The sequence below is a fragment of the Sminthopsis crassicaudata genome, chromosome 1 (genome assembly GCF_048593235.1).
Source record: "Sminthopsis crassicaudata isolate SCR6 chromosome 1, ASM4859323v1, whole genome shotgun sequence".
Classification (NCBI taxonomy): domain Eukaryota; kingdom Metazoa; phylum Chordata; class Mammalia; order Dasyuromorphia; family Dasyuridae; genus Sminthopsis; species Sminthopsis crassicaudata.
In genome coordinates this window covers 474335594-474357167 of record NC_133617.1, presented here as the reverse complement: position 1 = coordinate 474357167, position 21574 = coordinate 474335594, and positions in this window count along the sequence as shown.

Sequence of the window (21574 nt, the reverse complement as noted above, 5' to 3'; positions counted from 1 at the left end):
ATCAATTGGCCAAATGAAAAAAGAGCTAAAAAAGATAACTGAAGAAAATAATTCACTAAGAATTAAAATTGAACAAATGGAAATGAATAACTCAATGAGACATCAAGAATCAGTCAAACAAAACCAAAAAAAGAAAAAAAAATTGAAGAAAATGTAAAATACCTCATTGGACAAACAACTGACCTGGAAAATAGACCTAAGAGAGAAAATCTAAAAATTATTAGACTTTCTGAAAACCATAATGAGAAAAAAAAAAAGAACCTAAACATCAAATTTCAGGAAATTATCAAGGAAAACTGCCCTGATATACTAGAACCAGAAAGTAAAATAACCATTGAAAGAATACATTGAGGAATATTGTAGCTAAATTTCAGAATGATCAGATTAAGCAAAAATACTGCGAGTAGCCAGAAAGAAACAATTCTAATATCGAGGAGCCACAATCAGGATTACCCAGAACCTAGCAGCTTCCATCTTAAAGGATTGAAGAGCCTGGAATCTAATATTCTGATTACATTCTGATTCAAACTGCATTCTGATTAATTTAGATTTCAGCCAAGAATCAACCTGCTAGCTAAATTGAGCATTATCTTTCAGGGAAGAAAATGGACAATCAAGGATACAGGTGAATTTAATTTATTTATGATGAAAAGACCAGAGATGAACAAAAAATTTGATATTCAAATACAGAACTCAAGAGAAGCATAAAAATGTAAAAAGGAAAGAACTCCTATATCTCTGCTATGGGTATACTTAGAGAATATGGGTATAATTTGATTTTATTGTGATAATATGAAAAAGAAACTAAAGATGGAAAGGGGATTGTACTGGAAAAAGAAGAAAATTAAATAAATAATATCATCCAAAAGAATGATAACAATAAGACAATATGCCAACATTTGTGGGATGCAGCCAAAGCAGTTATTAGGAAAAATTTTATTTTTTCTAGATCCTTATTTGTATAAAAGAGAGAAAGGGAAGATCAATGAATTAGGCATGCAACTAAAAAAAAAAACTAGAAAAAGAACAATTTTAAAATCCTGAATTAAATTCCAAATTTGAAATTCTGAAAATAAAGGAGATTAATAAAATTGAAAGTAAGAAAACTATTGAATTAGTAAATAAAACTGAGTTGGTTTTATAAAAAACAAAAAACAAAATAGATGCACCTTGTTCATTTGATTAGAAAAAGGAAAGAAGAAAATCAAATTATTAGTCTCAAAAATTAAAAGGGAGAACTTTCCATCAATGAAAAGGAAATTAGAACAATAATTAGGTGTTATTTTGCCCAACTATATGTCAATGAATTTGATAATCTAAGTGAAATGGAGGATTACCAATAAAGATATAGATTGCCTAGAGTAGCAGTATAGGAAATAAATTATTTGAATGTCCCTTTTTAGAAAAAGAAATTGAACAAGCTATTAATGAACTCCCTAAGAAAATAATCCCTAGGGCCAGATGCATTTACATAGGAATTCAATCAAACATTTAAAGAACAATTAATGACAATATTATGCAAGCTATTTGAAAAACATAGGAAAAGGAGTTCTAACAAATTCCTTTTATGACACAGATGTGGTGCTGATACTGAAACCAGGTAAGATGAAAATAGAGGAAAAAAAAAATTATAGACCAATTTCCCTAATGGATATTGATGCAAAAATCTTAAATAGAATATTAGCAAAGAGATTACAGAAAGTCATCCCAAGGATAATACCCCATGATCAAGTAGGATTTGTACCAGGAATGCAGAATTGGTTCAATATTAGCATATTTGACAATAACCAAACTAACAAAAGTCATATGAATATTATAATATTCTGTTTCTCTAAATCATAATCATTCTCTGGGGAGCAGATTTCTTGGGGACCTTCTGGAGACAGCCTTGGCTTTAGTTTCAGTTCAGTTCAATAATCACCTCAAAATGCAGCCAGGAGTTAAAGTCCAGACACTCTATTGTGTCCTTCAAAATCCTAATTCTTTTCCTGGGGTCTGGTTGGCTTTAGTTGAGGCCTATCTTTCTCCTTGGTTCCCCGATGAACTTTTGTCAGAATGTCTCCAGCCAGCTTCTGTCTCTAGCTCCCTCTGAATCCAAAGCCTCCAGCCAGCATGAAGGTAGACATGGGAATGAATCAGACTCTGCCTCCAAGACTGTGGAATTGTGGGTTTCCCAGAATTCAATCCTAGTTGTGAATCTCCCGGAAGTCTATGAGTAGGCTTTTCCTTTAGACTTGTGAATCTGCTGGACTTGCAAATCCACTGAATTATGGCTCTGAATCTCCTCAAGGTTCCCTGAAGTTCTCCTGGGAAGTCCTCTCCTTGCCCAATCCAGACTGATTGTTCCCACTGAATCTTGGCTCCTTTTATCCTCCCAGAGAATGGGCTTGTGGGTACTCACTGGGCTTGTGGGATCTCCTTAAAGGACCAATGAACGAACTCCTTTAAAGGTGTAAACTCTGAACTAGAGAATTGTTAAGTACTATGCTAAATTAGATAATTATATCCATTCTACTGATTTAGCACCTTGTAAGAATCCTAACAGAATATCTCTATAGATAAAATCCAACACTTATTCCTATCAAGAACACTAGAGAGAACAGGAAGCAAGAGATACAAAGATAAATTCCATTTAAAATAACTGTTGGTAATATAAAATATTTGGAAGTCTACCTGCCAAGAGAAAGTCAGGAACTATATGAACACAACTACAAAACATGTTTTACACACATAAAATCAGATCTAAACAATTGGAAAAATATCAAGTGCTCATAGGTAGGCCGAGAAAATATAATAAAATTGACAATACTACCCAAATTAATCTATTTATTTAGTGCTATACCAATCAAATTCCAAAGAAATTATTTTACAGATCTAGAAAAAATAATAACAAAGTTCATCTGGAAGAATAAAAAGTCAAGAAATTCAAGGGAATTAATGAAAAAAAATGCCAGTGAAGGCCTATCTGTGCCAGACCTAAAACTATATTATAAAGCAGCAGTCATTAGAACTATTTGTTACTGGCTAAGAAATAGAGTATCAGTGGAATGTTAGGTTCACAAGACAAAATAGTCAATGACTATAGTAATCTATTGTTTGACAAACACAAAGATCCCAGATTTGGGGATAAGAACTCATTATTTGTCAAAAACTGCTGGGAAAATTGGAAACTAATATGGCAGAAAATAGGCATTGACCCACACCTAACACCATATACCAAGATAAGGTCAAAATGTGTTCATGATTTAGATATAGAGAGTGATATTATAAGCAAATTAACAGAACATAGTATCCTATGTTTACCTCTCAGATCTGTGGAAAAGGAAGAAAGTTGTGACCAAAGAAGAACTGGAGTATATTACTAAATAAAAAGAGATAATTTTGATTATATTAAGGTAAAAAAATTGTACAAACAAAATTAATGCAGACAAGAATAGAAGGGGAACAATAAACTGGGAAAACATTTTTACATTCAAGGGTTCTGATAAAGGCCTCATTTCTAAAATATATACATAAAATTGACTTAAATTTATAAGAATTCAAGCCATTCATTCTCCAACTGATAAATGGTCAAAGGATATGAAGAGACGATTTTCAGATGAAGATATTGAAAACATTTTTAGTCAGACGAAAAGGTGCTCTAAATCACTATTGATCAGAGAAATAAAAATCAAGATAACTCTGAGGTACCATTACAAACCTCTCAGATTGACTAAAATATCAGGAAAAAATAATGACAAATTTTGGAGGGATGTGAGAAAATTGAGATACTAATACATTGTTGCTGGAATTGTGAATAGATCTAACCATTCTGGAGAGCAATTTGAAATTATGTCCAAAGGTTATCAACCTGTGCATAGACTTTGATCCAGCAGTGTTTCTACTGGGTCTGTATCTCAACAAGATACAGTGGATGCCCACTTAGAGGAGAATGGCTGAATAGGTTTTGCATATGAATGGCATGGGATATTGTGGTTCTATAAGAAATGATCAGCAGGATGATTTCAGAGAGGCCTGGAGAAACTTATATGAATAGATGCTAAGTGTCATGAGTAGGACCAGTAGATCATTGTACACGGCAAAACAAAATTATATTATAATCAGTTCTGATGGATGTGACTTCAACAATGAGATGATTCAGGCCAATTCCAATGATTTTGTGATGATGAGAGCCATTTACACTTGAGAAAAGACTGGGAACTGAAGGTGGATCACAACACAGCTTTTTCACTCTTTTTGCTGTGGTTTGCTTGAATTTCATTTTCTTTCTCATTTTTTTTTTTACTTTTTGATTTGATTTTTTATTGTGCAACAAGATAATTGTATAAATATCTATGTCTGTATTGGATTTAACATATATTTTTGCCATATTTTACATATATTTGATAACATGCTATTTAAGAGTAAGTGGAAGGGGGATTAGAATATAAGATTTTTCAAGGATCAGTGTTGAAAATTTAATCTTGTATGTGTTTTGAAATAAAAAACTTCAATAAAACATTTTAAAAACAAAAGCATTGATTGTTAATATTTTTTTTATTTGGTAATTATATTATTTTGATTTTTTGATTGACAAAATGATCTTGAATATCATGATCTCTCTTCTGGGACTATTTCTTTCAAAAATGAAGGGGTCAGCTAAGACTTCTAAGGTTCCTTGTAGCTCTGATATGAAATTATAGATTTCATGATTCTTAGGCACCTTCCCAAACATTAAAGAATAAAATTCAACATCAAGAAATCTTGCAAAGTCATTACATTTTGGTTACTGTATGGTCCCAAATGACATTTCCCTCTGAGATGCTGGTGGTGAAAGTAAAAGTGACATTAGTGTCCTGTTGTTCAGAAGCCATTCATTTTAACTATGATTCTAATAGAGGAATAAATATCATACTCCAAGAGCAAATGTTAACTGACAGATAGCCCATATATGTTATAATTATCCATACCACGTCAAGAAAACTAAATGAAAATCTCCAGTTTGGAGGGATATGATGGGATAGATGGCATAATCTTCTACTGAGGATTTATGTAAAAACATTTATTAATTCCACAAGAAAGGAAAGCCTGGATAGGTTTCAAAATACATTGATGAAGCAAAATAGGAGCTCCCTCCTAAATACCAAAGTAAAGGATGATATGAAACAGATTTTTCCCTTCTCTCTTTGTGACAAGGGGCATGTGTGTATAACAGTATTTAATGAACAGATAAACAAATAGATATCAAAAGCTTGCTGACACTATGCTGAGCACTAAGAATAAAAAGTAAAATCAAAAATAGTCTCTGTTATCAAGAGGTTTACATTCTAATGTATGGTATATCATATACATACATAGTATGGGCAAGATACATGCAAAGGAGATATGTAGAGGACCACAGATATTGGGGAACTCTGGAAAAGTATACTTGAAGCAAAGATACTTATAACAAAGCGTTTGCTCAAAGTGATTGATGAGATAATGGTTCTCTAGTTCACGTGTACTTAGTATGGTGATGTAATGGTTCTACATTTGGTACATGCTCAGTGTGCTGTAGTGATGTAATTGTACTAAGGTATTTAAGGGCTGAGAGGACTTGAAGTAAGCAGACTTGAGAGTGGGAGTGAGAGAATGTACTTGAGCTCAGACACTAAACTTCAGACTCCAGACTCCAGACTCCAGGCTCCAGACACTATCGCTGACCATCCTCATGGTGACTCTCCAGACTAAGGCCTGTCCAAAGATCTTTGAGAAAGCTATCCCGGATATTACAGAGATACACAATAACATTAGAGAGGAATATACTAGCGGCCAAAGGTGAGAAATGGAAAAGAAGTCAGGAAAATGATTTGAGGGAAGCCAGAGATTACAAGAAACAGAAATTAAGTGGGAATGCATCATAGTCAGGAAAAATGTAAAGTCATAGAAATGGGAGAAGACGTTATCATGTGTGAGAATCAACAGGTGACTGGAATGTTGAATACATAAGAACAAAAAGATCATCCCTATAAACTATATTGGAGCAACAAGATGGAAGTCCAGACATTTTCTCTGATCCCCATTGCCTCTCAAAATGACAAAATTGATTCTCCAAATCAGATATCAGGCATGAAAGATAAAGCAATTTTAGCTGAATCCATGGTCTAGAACATCCATTGTCCAAAAGAAGGAACCCTTCCTCAAAACAAACAAAAATGCATGAATTAATACTCACTGACTCTAAGTCAGTACATATCCTCCACCTTCCACTTTCCAAGTTAGTAGCAAATGTTGAACTCTGCTCTAAGAAACCTAAGGACACAACACAGGCTTCCATCAAAACCCATCTCTGCATTTTTGTCTCCCTCTTCCCTCTTTCTAGTACCATAGAGACCCTAGTTCTGTGCTATTAAAGCTTGCTTATGATTCTACCACTGGTTTGACTACAATACTTCATGAGCCAAAACCTACTGTGGAGAATAGGATGAGGGGAGCAACTTGGAAGTTGCAGAAAGTTTTGAACTGCCAGTGCCAAAAAAAGCAGACTCTGAACTGCTGATGCTGGGCCAGAGAACTGACAAATAGAGTGAGATAGGTCACTATGACAGGACATGGTACATGTGGGGAGAAATACAGCACTCCATTAGGGCTGAGGGAAGAAATTCAATGTCCAGATGAGGCTTGTTCTGACCATCCAAGAATCAGCTAAAGCAGGGAGACGCTATAAATTTCTCAGTGTCAAAGGAAACTGAAATGCTTTGAGATGTGACCACCTCCTTCCTCTCCTCAGGAAACTGCAATCAGAGAAAAGTGATTCAGAAAGTAAATGAGGGTTGAGGAGAGACTTTCTGAAACTTTTCAAAAAGAAGAAATTTTTTTAAAAATGGACATAAACAGATAAATCAATAGAAAAAAACAGTAACAACAGAAGAAAATGGCCCCCGGATCTAGTAAATTGGTTCAGGTTTCTAAGAATAAATACTGAAAAATGAAGGAAAATGATTCAACTCTTGATGAGTTAGAGGACCCTGTGGAATTTGAGAAGAAAATGGAATCACAATACAGTTTCTGAGTGGTTTAAAAGAAAAATGAGAATTATGAGAGCAAAATTTATGTCCTGCACAGCAAAAATTATGAACAGATATGAACAGAATAAAAAAACTCGAATCTGTAATGGCAAAAAAACAAAAGAGGGATCAAAAGATGTGAAATGCATGCTAATATATAGAAATAAAATCCTGCCTAGAAGAAGAGAAGCAAAAACCAAGAATATTAAAAGAAAATATGCTCATTATACAAGCAAAACCTTCTGAACTCAAAGACAGGATGTATAGACAACCTAAGGATCATATGTCTCCCAGAAGAACATGGCAAATGGGAGAAGATTCTAGAAAGATGGCATATAGATTGAAAACTTTTGGTTTTCCACATTTCCTTCACAAAAAAGACAAAACATCATCTCAGAGGGAATGTAGAGCATCAGAAATAGACAAAAGTCAGGATAAAGTAGTTCTAAGACAACTTAAGAAGACACCAGAAAAGACCCTCATCTTGTTGGCCAAGTTCATAAAGAAGAAATAAGTCCTGAGGTTAGCTGGGCTGGGAGGCAGCCTCAATCTTAAACACTTTCCTCTTACCAACAGTGTGGGGTTGATAGCTGAGTAGGAGATTCCCACTTTCCATTGTTAAAGGAAACCTTGCCCAGTTGTTCTGGCCAGATGCATCGGGGCTGGGCTACCAAAGAAGAAAACAAAGAAGCTAGCATACACCTGGTAAGTGCAGTATCGCAGAGTGGGGACACTGCTTGCTGGACACATTCAGGACAGTCGAATTCCTGGTTTCAGTTCTAGGGCAGAAAGGACAACAACAGTACTTAGCAGTCACTGGAGTGACCACAAGAAGCAAGATTACTTTCAGGACAGTGTGCTGGGACCCTAGCTAAACTTAGGAATGGAGAGCCTAAGGCTGAACCCTAGGACAAGCTCTAGAAAATTAAAGTAGACTAAGGATTGTGACATCATTCCTCTTACCTTGGACCTAAAACTTGATTATAATACTAGCTGATAAAAACAAAATAAGGAGAAAAAAGGAGGAAAAAAAACAAGAATGGATAGTAACAAAGTGGATAGAGAGACCTGGGTTCGTATTCAGAGGAAGCTAAAGGAACTAAAAAATATTATTTTAAAATAACAAATGTCAAATGATACCAAGTCTAAAAAAGAGTTGTTGGAAGAACTTTTATTTTTTTATTTATAAATTTTTTTGACATTATATATGCATGAGTAATTTTTTATAACATTATCCCTTGTATTCATTTTTCCAAATTTTCCCCTTCCTCCCTCTACTCCCTCCCCTAGATGACAGGCAATCCCATACATTTTACATGTGTTACAGTATAATCTAGATACAATATATGTGTGTAAATCCAATTTTCTTGTTGCACGTTAAGTATTGGATTCCGAAGGTATAAGTAACCTGGATAGATAGACAGTAATTCTAACAGTTTACATTCACTTCCCAGTGTTCCTTCTCTGAGTGTAGTTGTCTCTGTCCATCATTGATCAACGGGAAGTGAATTGGATCTTCTTAATGTTGAAGATATCCACTTTGGAAGAACTTTTAAAAGAACTTCAAAAATCAAATAGAGCTGGAAGAACAATTAGAAACTAAAAGCTTTCCAAGAAAATTATGAAAATAAAGTCATCCAACTTGAAATATAGTATCAAAAAATTATAGAAGAAAATAATTCCTTGAAAACTAAAATTGGCTAAAGGGGTTCTAACCAACATTCTAAAACTCCAAGAAATAATAAAATAAAATCAAAAGAAAAAATAGAAAATAATGTGAAACATCTCATAAGAAAAAAATTGATAAAGAGAACAAAATCAAGGAAACATAATATAAGAATAGTCAGATCACCTGAAAATTATGATTAAAAAAAAGAATCTTCATAGATTATTATAACAAATTATCAAGGAAACTATATAAATACAATTACAAAATACTTCTCACAGAAATAAATTCAGATCTAAACAACTGGAAAACTATCAATTGTTCATGGCTGGGTTGAGCTAATATAATAAAAATGACAATTCTGCATAATTGGTCTACTTGTTCAGTGGCAAAACTGCCAAAAAAATTTATAGAACTAGAAAAAAATAATAACAAAATTTATCTGGATGAACAAAAGGTCAAGAATATCAAGGGAATTAATGAAAAAAATACAAAGTATGGTGGCTTAACATAGCATATTTAAAACCATATTATAAAGCAACAGTCAGCAAAATAATTTAGTACTAGTTAAGAAATAAAGTGGTAGATCAGTGGAATAGATTAGAGACATGTGACACAATAATCATTGACTATAGTAACCTAGTATTTAATATACCCCAAACTCCAACTTTTGGGATAAGAACTATCTAATTGACAAAAATTTCTGGGAAAACTGGAAAATAATATGTCAGAAACTCAGCATACACCTGAATCTCACACTACATAGCAAAATAATGTCAAAATAGGGTTCATGATTTGTGTATAAAGGGTGATACCATAAGTAAATTAGGAGAGCAAGGGATAATTTACCTATCAGATTTTTTGGAGAAGGGAGGAATTTAAGACCAAAGAAGAACTAGAAAACATTTTGACAGGTAAAATAGACAACTATGATTATGTTAAATTAAAATGTTTTTACACAAACAAAACCAACACAAAAAAGATTAAAAGAGAAGCACGAAGTACAAAAAAAGTACAGCCAGTGTTTCTGATAAAGGTCTTATTTCTAAAATATATAAAGAATTGGGGCAAATTTAGAAGAATATAAGTTATTCCCCAATTAATAAATGATCAAAAGATATGAACAGAAAATTTTCAGATGATGAAATTAAAGCTATCTATAGTCATATGAAAAGATGCTCTAAATAATTATTGGTCAGAGAAATGCAAATTAAAACAGCTCTGATATACCATGTCATACCTCTCAGATTGGCCAACATAACAGGAAAGATAATGATAAATGTTGGAGGGGATGTGGGAAAACTGGGACATTAATGCATTGTTGGTGGAATTATGAAATGATACAACCATTCTGGAGAGCAATCTAGAACTATGCTCAAAGGGCTATAAAATTGTGCATACCTTTGACCCAGCAGTGCCATCAATTAGGAGATTGTTGAATAAGTTGCTGTATATGAAGGTAATGAAATGTTATTGTTCTGTAAAAGCAAAGAACAAGCTGATTTTAGAAAGACCTGGAAATAATTACACAAACTGATTCTGAGTAAAACAAGCAGAACCAGGACTATGAAAGACTTTGTTCTTCTCAGTAATTCAGTGATCCAAGACAATTCTAATAGACTTTCCATAGAAAATGCCATCTATATCCAAAAAGAACTATATAGATTCAAAATAAATCAAAACGTGCTATGTTCATTTCTTTTTTTCTGTTTTTTTTCTCTCCCAATAGTTGTTTTTTTCCCTTTTGTTCTGAATTTTCTCTCCCAATATGATTCAAAATGCAATGGGCATCTAAAATTAATTAATTAAATTTAAAAGAGAAAGAAAAATACATTATTAAGGAAAATTACCCTGAAGTTCTAGAATAGGAAAGCAAAGAAGATATGGAAAAAATCCACTAATCATCACCTAAAGGAGATCCCAGGAAGAAAACTTACCAAAATATCATAACCAAGTTTCAAAGTTTCCAGGTACAGGAAAAACTGTTGGAAGCAACAAGAAAAAAAAAAGTAATATTATGGAGCTACAAAAATAATTGCTTAACACTTAGTAAGTACTATTTTGAAGAACCATAAGTCTTGTAATACATAGAGCAAAAGTATTTGTTTGTATTATCAAGCAAAGTATAATCCTCCAGTAGAAAAATAAAACAAAAAAACTTAACAAACTGAAAGAAATATAACAGCCAGTAGACATATAAGGTAAACAATAAGAACAAATTGGAAGGGACTCAATAAAATCAAATTGTTTAATTTTTACATGTAAAAATATCAGCACTTTTATGACTGTCATTATTTTTAATTATAGCTTTTTATTGATAAAACTTATGCATGGATATTTTTTCAACATTGGCCCTTGCAAAAATTTCTGTTCCAACTTTTCTCCTCCTTCCCTCCACCTCCTCCCCTAAATGGAAGATAGTCCATACGTGTTAAATATGTTGAAGTATATGTTAAATACAATATATGTATACATATTTATACAGTTGTCTTGCTACACAAGAAAAATCGGATTTAGAAAGAAGATAAAAATAACCTAAGAAGAAAAACAAAAATGCAAGCAAATAATAACAGAGTCTAAAGATATGTTGTGGTCCACATTCATTTCCCAGTATTCTTTCACTGGGTGTAGCTGATTCTGTTCATTACTGTTTAATTGGAACTGATTTGGATCCTTTCATTGTTGAAGAGAGTCACATCCATTAGAATACATCCTCATACAGAATTGTTGTTGAAATGTATGATATCCTGGTTCTGCTCATTTCACTCAGCATCAGTTCATGTAAGTCTCTCCAAGTCTCTCTGTATTCATCCTGCTGGTCATTTCTTACAGAACAATAATATTCCATAATATTCATGTGCCACAATTTATTCAGCCATTCTCCAATTGATGGGCATCCACTCCGTTTCCAGTTTCTGGATGCTACAAAAAGCGTTGCCACAAACATTTTGGCACATAGAGGTTCCTTTCCTTTTTTTAGTATTTCTTTGGGATATAAGCCAGTAGTAACACTGCTGGATCAAATGGTTTGCACAGTTTGACAACTTTTTGAGCATAGTTCCAAACTTCTCTCCAGAATGGTTGGATCCGTTCACAACTCCACTAACAATGCATCAGTGTCCCAGTTTCCCCACATCCCCTCTAACATTCATCAGTATCTTTTCCTATCATCTTAGACAATCTGAGAGGTGTGTAGTGGTATCTCAGAGTTGTCTTAATTTGCATTTCTCTCATCAATAATGATTTGTAACACCTTTTTCATATGAGTGGAAATAGTTACAATTTCATCATCTGAAAATTGTATGACTGTCATTATTTAGGTAGTTTGAATGAAAAGATAGTGCTAAGCTGAGTATGATGGGGTCATTCTAAAAATGTAAAACTTTGCAGGGAGAGATAAAAAGGAGTAATTATGTCATATAAATGAGCCATAAAAGGAAAAATTGATAACAGAAAAAACTAGAAGAGGAGAGGACAGGCATGCTGGAAACTTACTTTGGGAAGGGGTTAAAAAAGGAAAAGATATATATATATATATATATATATATATATATATATATACATAAAAGAGTGTAAAAGTCTCCTAAAGTCAGGAAGAAATAAGAGGACAAGGACATGAAAAAGGGGAGGAGAAGAAAAGGATAAGAGGAGAGACTCTTGGATAGATGGATAGATTAAGGAATAAGAGCATAAGGTAACCAGTAGAAATAGAGTAAAAGAGTGAAGAGAAATAGGAATAGGGTGAAAAGGATAGGGAGGAAAAATAAGACAGTGAAAAATACACAAGAAGTAATTAGAGCTTAAAAGGGGAATGGAATGAATTTATCCATAAAATGATAACTGAAAACAGATGAAAAAATTGAATTCAATATATGTTGCTTTGAAAAAATGTTATAAAAATGAGACATACATAAAAAGATAAAATGTCAGGGGAAGAATGTATTATGTAAAAAAAGTAATGGTAGTAAAAATGATCTCAGACCAAGTTAAATGTTAAATAAATTTAATCAAAAAAGAAAAAAAATAGGGAAACTGTTCTATCAGCAATTTTATTAAATATTGCTTTATACTATTTAAAATAACTAGGTGGGATAAAATAACTGAGAGTACCTGACAAAACATATAAATATTTGAAAATAAAAATTTTATACATAAATAAAATTTTTTTATACAAATAAAGTCAGATCTGAATCATTGAATTAATGTTTATTGTTCATGGGTAGGTAAAATTAAGATAAAAAATAGACAACTATGCCTCACTAAACTGTTTAATATCATATAGATTAAATTACAAAATTTTTTTTCAGAAAAAAATAACAAAATTCATTTGGAAAAATAAAAATTAGCAACTTCAAAGAAATCAGGGGGAAACTATATAAAGGAAATGGATTGAGTAGCATCAGACTCTACAACTATATTAACGAGTGGGAGCATTGTTGAAGTATAAAATGGATAATTTTGTTTACTTTAAATTACAATTTTCTTGTATAAATAAAAAAAAAGTTATACAACCAAGAATAGAAGGAATACAAGAGATTTGGAAAAAACTTACTCATAACATGATTGGCTTGGAATATTGCTGTGGTGTAGCAAATGATGAGCTGATAGATTTAGCAAAACATGGAAAGGCTTGGACTTATGAAGGAATGCTATCAACATTCAGAGAAACATGATAAGGGGAAATAGGTATGATAGTTCTTACATATATGTATATAAGTGTATATGTATGTAATATAAGTGTATTTATAGAAGGAAAAAGGGAAGGGGAAAAATTAAAGTAAAAAGTGCATAGCAGATACTAAAAGAAAACTGACAAGAAAGAAATGCTGGGCAGCTTAATATAATGTATATTATTTATCATATAGGCTTTCTTGAAATGGAAATTTATTGTTTTATATTGAATCTTATCTTATGTTCTGCTGTGTATATGAAATTGTTTTGTTTTTCTTTTCTCATTTAGTATTTAAATTTAAAACAAATTTTAAATGTTTATCCAAAGAAAAGAAAAAGAACATTTCAGGACAGAAAAACTTACAATAATGAAGAAAATAATAAGGAGCTGCTTAGGACTTCTCAAGATAGAATGTGAAATTTGCAATAAAGAATTCACAGATTGCCTCCAAACTCCAAATGGTTAAGTTTAAAAATTCCATCCTTTTTAAATCTATTTTCCTTAGTCCATATTTGATCATTTAGCTCACTTTTGTCTTAGTTCAATGCATTCTATAGTATAAGTGATTGATACATACCTGTTGGTTATTGTTGATTTGTGGCAATAAGTGGCAGCAGTGAAATTTTTGAATATCTCAAACTCGGCATTTATGAACCAGAATTCATCATTTTTCCTACCAAACCTACACCTTTCTTAACTTCCCTATTGTAGGCAAGGGCAACACCAACTTTCTAGTGCTCTCTGTTTGCACTCTCAGAGCTATTCTTTACTCCTTTCTCACTTCACATACCCATAGTCAAAAAAGAAAAATATCATAAGACCAGAATTCTAACTATTACTTAACTCCTCTTTCATCTTTTTTGTTTTTTTTAAACTTTTCAGTATAAAAATTAAGAAAACAAACAAATTTCAATATAATTTTGTTTATTTGGACATAGGTACCTATATAATTATTTCAAATTTCTTTTCTTTTGTGAGGCAATTGGGATTAAGTGACAACCAGAGTTACACAGCTAGTAATTACTAAATTTCTGAGATCAAATTTGAACTCACGTGCTCCTTGCAGAGCTGGAGCTTTATCCACTTCACCATATAGCTGTCCCTGTTATTTCCACTTAACATGGCAAGTCCTTATCAGAGAAAGTGCTATTTTCTATAAGTAAAGCAGAATGGAATTAATTCAAAAGTAATGTGAAATGCAAAAGTAGAGAATCTACTCCAAACATTCATAGGGACTATTTGTGTCTGACCTACAACAGAGTATTCTGAGCTCATTTTGATCTGTTCAGCCACTATTGGACACACTGTAACCTAACTAATATAGTGATTTTGTTTTTGATCATCTTGGAGAAGAAATCAATCAACCAACAAATGAGAATTATAAGAAGGCTTGCCATTGATCATATAATTAATAAATGGCAATACAGGGCTTTAAATTCTTATTGTGTTTCAAGAAATTATCAAGAAAAAATTCCCTGATATTCTATGCCCAGAGAGAAAAATAGAAAAAATAAAATAAAATAGAAATTCCTTCCTCAGGATCTAGCACAATACTTTGCACATAGTTGATGCTTAATAAATATAATCTGGACAAATGAGAAAACAAGCAATGAATATGGGAATCCCCAGTGGATGAAAATGAGGCTTAGAGGAAGGTAGCTCCTGATATGACTGGGAGTGAAGGAAAATATAAGAACCTTGACGACTTTACAAAGCAATTCCTATTAAAGCTACTCTATGATTAATGAAAAATGGCTGCTTCTCCCAGAGCCCATCATATTAACATTCTTTCTCTGCCTCTGCTTAAGGGACACCTTCACACCTCATCTTCACTCAGGCAAAGAATACCCGAGGCTCCAAATTGTGATTCAGATATACCACAAATGACAAAATTTGCCCTCCTTCTTAGAAAATCTATTCACCTCCTTTGGAGATATTTTTTTGCAGCAGTTCCTCCCTCTGCTTCTCATGATTTTGAGACTCTACTATCCCAAAAACTAGTACTTTTTCCCTGCTAGTTCATGGCCTGTCCTTTTTACTTTTTTTCCATACACTTCTGAAGCTTCTCTGCAACCTTCAACAGTATCCTTATTCTTTTCTTATTTCTTCTTATATTTCTCTGAAGTACATAGGCAGTGTAGTGTAATAAAGAGAAAGCTAGTCTCAAAGTCAAGACCTGGATTCAAAGTCATTCCTCTAATACATTCTGATTATGTGATGTTCAACCCTCTAACATCAAGATTATAAGTCATAGGAGAAGTTTCTGACTCGCATTAATTTCCTCACCTAAAAGTCCCTTACACCAGTGTTATCTCAAATTCAGTCCCTATTCTCAAAGAAAACAGCCAGTGACTAATGGTTAAAAAAAAAAAAAAAAAAAAAAAAAAGAAAGAAATAGAATGTCTGATTTGAGAACTGCAAGGAAGCCAGTATTTCTAAGTCATAGAGTTCAGAGGGAAGTTAGATGAAATAAGTTTAAAAAGATAAAAAATTGAGGTTATGAAGAAGTGAGGTTAAGAAGAGTTTCACATAACAATTAAAGGATTTTATGTTTTTTTTATTGAAATAGGGTCATAAAAGAGCCAATTGAGCTTATTGAAGGGGTAACGTGGTAAGACTTATCTTTTTAAAAAAAATCAATATTTTTCCCAATCAGCAAAATCCTTTTCTTTCTTCCATTTTCTTCACTCAGAAAGAAAAAAAAAAAAAAAAACTCCTTTATAAACCTGCATAATCACAAAAAAAATTCTATGCTGGTCATGTCTAAAACAAATTTAGGCAAAGGATCCATACCCTCCCCATCTGAGCTGAGTAAAACACAATGGGCTTCTCCATTTTGAGTTAAGTATGAAGAACATTGAGATGAAAGTTAATTAAATCTCATCAGCACTATTCTTCAGATGCTGAATGAATAACTATAAGGGACTGGTTCCTGAATTAGGAAATAGAGAGGTAAATAATCCTAGTCCTAATTCAAAATTGGTTATTAACATATGTGAGAAGTCATAATTTCTCTCACTGTATTGTAGTATTATCATAATCACTTTTTATGATGTAATTTTTTGTTTTTTTGCTGTTGTTTGCTCCTTTTCTCATGCTACTTCCTGACTTTAGGGCTAGATTTTCCACATTTCTTCAAGGAAAGTGAACTGATCGATCCCATTGTTGCTTTCTTGGAGATATTTAGCGTTGTTCTTTGAGTATTTTGAAAGCTCAGACACTAAATTGATGGAGATTTGCAAGGTTTCGAAAATCTCTAAGTAGCATTCCAGGAGCTCAGGCACAGAACTGATAGAGATTTGCAAGTTTTCAGTAATCCCCAAGTAATTCTGATCCAGAGTAAGTATGATCACTGATTTCTTGGACTGAATTTTGCAAGTTCCAAAACCTGGGATTTTGTCTGAACAATGGGTTTCCAAGGTTGCTTCCTTTGGAACTTTCAGAGAACTACTTCAGGACTTAGCTTCTATAAGGGATATGAAAAAGTTTAAGTGATAATTCAGGGTGATAGAACTACTTTTGGTCTATAATTCCTGCTCTGAATATCCCTCTATAAATGTTAGACTGGCTTGGAGATTGGAACTGCTTCTGTTCCTAGGATCAGAACCACAAAGATGTTGCTTTCTTTTTACTTTGTTCCTTGCTAAATACACGGACTAAATCCTGTAACCACTCTTTTCCTCACAAAGTCATTCCTTAGTTCAGGTACTCTTCTCAGTCAGTCCTACATTTCTGACCTGGAGCTATATAGAAAGTGACAAAGCAGTGGCTTTGTTGATATCTGTTCTCACATTCTTCATGAAGTCATAGTGCCATGGGATGCTCTGAGACTTCATCTCATCCCAACATACAGCCTCAGATCTCTTTCAGTCCCCAGGTCCTGGAATGTTTTTTAAGGTGTCCTCCTGGCCAAATCCAGAGCCCATTATTTACAGACCTCTGTTTATCTTTATATGTCAATATGACCTGCAAAAATAATTCCCTGAAACTACTTCTTGGATTTCTCAATCACAATTTAGTTTTGTGCTTCTCCAAATCTGGTGGAAAAAATTTTATGTGTGAGAGTGGGAGAAGTTCCCTATTCTTCCTGAATTTCACTACATTGCATCTGTCTCTCAGACTTTTTTGACACGTTGGCAGTTGCATGGGGGAAAAATTGAAACAAGAAGTTATTTGGCAGAAAGAAGATGGGGTAAGAGGATCAGAGAAAAAGAAAAGTCTGGACCATGAGATATTGCCCAGGAATGACAGATTCAAGCAAGAAACAGAATAAGGTTCCTCAGGCAGCCAAACTGAATGTCTAAGAAGCAAAAGAGTAGATGACAAAAGAGAAGTTTTTGAAGTGGGTGGGAATTGGGCAAGTACCTTAATGAAGTGGAGAACTAAAGGCTTTGAGGATGAATTTTATCCCACCAAATATCTGCCTTAGGCAAGATTCCAGGGACATAACTTCACTTAAAACAACAACAACAACAACAAGAAAATAGAAGCTATCCATCTGGGTCTATGGGCACATTTGGCCTAACAATTAAGATGAATAGATGAACAATTCAATAAAAAAAATCAATCTTACCACTTAAATTATTTCAGGAAAATGTATTTCAGCAATATTCCAGCAAGAGAATTGACATTCTCTTTTTATTGTTTTTAGACGAGCTTTGATTTTGTTATTATAGGGGAATCCCCTTAAGAGAACTCTTTCCAATGTAAATAGTACCTGCTAAGCAAATAGTCTTAAAGTCTCATAGTTTTAACATGCCCAGAATCACAAAGCATATGCCTAAGATAGAATTTGAACCAAGGTTCTCCTTACAACAAAGACATGTTTCTTATTTCCAATGAATACTAGGCCCCCTGGTTACACTAAAGAAGTGCTTGAAGATAAATTGCAATCCAAAGTTCAAAGAACAGATTCCAGTCACTTCATGGGAAGAAGGTATGGCTGAAAGATCAGAGTACCAATTTTGACCTTGATAGTAGTTTGCTATGCATTCTAGGTGAATATCTTTCCTTTTATGAATCTCAATTTCCTTGTCATGTTAAGGAAAGAATAAGGTCATAACTGTGAAAGAACTTTGAAGTAAGAGAGTAAAACACAAAGATAAGATATTATTTATTAGAAATGGTTATTTTTCTACTCCTGAATAATGTTATTTTTAATCTAGATACACATTCTGGAAAGGCTGCTTAGTTAATGAGCACATTAGAAGTCAAAGATAGTTCTAATAGATTGTTCTGGGATTTTTTGTGCTTGAATGCCCAGATTAGAAAGTAAAAATATCATCAGCATATAGAATGAGCATTCCCATTCCCTCCCATTTTCTCCCATTTTCCTTCATATATATATATATATATATATATATATATATATATATATATGTGTGTGTGTGTGTATGTATATATATGTATAAATATGTATATGTATGTATGTATGTATTTTTTCTCCCAATTTAAACCTAACCACTCTACTTCCTATTTCATTAGTTATTATCAGAGTTAATCAGATTTTGTGTCAATGGCATCCTAAATTTCACTTTTTAAAATGGATTTCAAAGGTTACTGCTTTTTGAAAATGGAAATTAGATATTCTATTAAATGCTATTGAGTCTACTTGACAGTACTGTTACCCAAGTCACTCAGTACTTCACTATCACTTCCTGTCTAGTAGTCAATTAGACAGAGAAGGAAGGTTTTGTTTAAAGGAAAACATATAGCCCAATGAAATGCTTTTGTCAAAGCAACTAGGAGGAGGGAGAAAAAAACTTCCCTTAACTGGAAAACTAGCCCATATGAGAATTGAGTGTTAAGGTTAAGGAGATGGGGGGAAAGGTAAAATGTAGATCATAGAATCACAGAGTTAGAAGTGGAAAGCCCACGGCAGTCATACAGTCTAAGCACTTCATTTTACTAATTAGAAAACTGGGGTACATTGAGGCGCAATGAATTGCCAAGAATATTATAAGTGACCAGCAGCAAAATTAAGATGTGAACTTAATTCTTCTAGCTCATAGTACAACATTCTTTCCATTGTTGCACTGCTGGTTTGCATTTTGGACATGAGAGCAATAACCACTGATGAGTTAGACCTTAGCAAAATTAGGAAATGATACTTTATTTCATGGTCTCCCACTTCTTCATGTATTACCATGGAGTCTATTCTACCCATTTACCTTCAAATGCTCAGTGGTCTAATTTACTTTCTCCTCACTCCTTTTAAAACTTGTTCTCTCTTAGTAACTGTCTGGGAAAAGATTTGATAAAATAATTCACATTAATATATAAATGATAGATGATCTTTAACACATTTACCTTTCCCAGGAGTATCTTTATTTAAAATCAAGACATAGTCTTAATTCAAATGATTGAAACTTTAATGATAGAATTTTAAGTAACAATGGTAGATAAAGTAAAGAAGATTTTTAAAAGGGTAAGATCTTATTTCTCTTTAAATTTACCATATTGAAAATTTCCTTATTACAGGAGCCAAAAAGGACCTAACTATAGCATATAATATCTATAAATCATAGATGTTGGCCTGAAAGTAGTGGAGTCTAGTAGGAAAAGAAATATATATTATTGTGAGAGCTTGAGTCCCAGCTCTAACATTTAAGAGAGTTAAGTTCAATCAATCTATTAATCAAAAATGAATATTTTTTGAAGTAAGATATGACTCAACAAAGACTTTCCTCAATGCTCAAGAATAGAATGCAGGTATCTTTTCTTTTCTTTTCTTTTTCATTCAAGTCATTCTCCATTTGGTAAATGATCAAAAGATATGAACAGACAATTTTCTGATGAAGAAATGGAAACCACTTCTAGCCATATGAAAAGGTGCTCTAAATCACTATTGATTAGATAAATGCAAATTAAGGCAACTCTGAAGTACCACTACACACCTGTCAGATTGGTTAAGATGATAGGAAAAGATAATGATGAATATTTGTGGGGATGCAAGAAAACTGGGACACTGATACATTGTTGGTGGAACTGTGAAGAGATCCAGCCATTCTGGAGAGCAATTTGGAACTATGTCCAAAGGGATATATCAAAATATGCCTAGTTATCAGTGTTTCTACTGGGCTTGTATCCCAAAGAGATCTTAAAGGAGGGAAAGGGACCAATGTGCAAAAATGTTTGTGGCAGCCCTTTTTGTAGTGTGGAGAAACTGGAAACTGAATGAATGCCCATCAGCTGGGGAATGGCTGAATAAATTATGTTATATGAATGTTATAAGAAACAATCAGCAGATTTCAGAGAGGCCTGGAGAATCTTACATGAACTGATGCTAAATGAAATGAGACGATCAGGAGATCATTGTACACAGCAACAATAAGATTATACAATAATCAACTCTATTAGACATGGATCTTTTCAACAATGAGATTAAGGCCAGTTCCAATGATCTTGTGATGAAGAGAGCCACCTACACCCAGGACTGGGGGAACTGAGTGTAGATTACAACATAGTATTTTCATTCTTTTTGTTGTTTGCTTGCTTTTTGTTTTCTTTCTCATTTTTTTTCCTTTTTGATCTGATTTTTCTTATGCAGCAAGATAACTGTATAAATATGTATACATATATTGTATTTAATATATATTTTAACATGTTTAATATATATTGGATTACTTGCCAGCTAGAGGAGGAGGGTGGGATTAAGGGAAAAAATTTGGAACACAAGGTTTTGCAAGGGTCAATGTTAAAAAATTATCCATACATAGATTTTAAAAATAAAAAGCTTTAATAAAAAGAGGAAAAGACAGTTTCTTTTTAAATAATATTTTATTCTCCCTAATATATGTAAAAAGAATTTTTCACATTCATTTTTACAAGATTTTGAGTTCCATTTTTTTACCCTTCCTATTTACTTCCTATCCTCTTTTCCTAAATTGAGAGGCAATTTGACATAGATTATATGTATGTTATCAGGTCAAAAGGGAAAAATATGAAAAAACAAAGTTAGTGAAAAAAATGCTTTGATCTGTATTCAGAGTCCATTAGTTCTTTCTCTGAGTGTCCATAGAATTTTCATTCATGAGTCCTTTGCACTTGTTTTGATCATTAGTTGGATGAAAAGAACTGAGTCATCCATAGTTGATTATCACACATGCTGATAATGTGAACAATGATTTTCTGGTTCTGCTCATTTCACTTTGCATCAGTTCATGCAAGTCTTCCCAGGTTTTTCTGATATCTGCCTATTCATTATTTCTT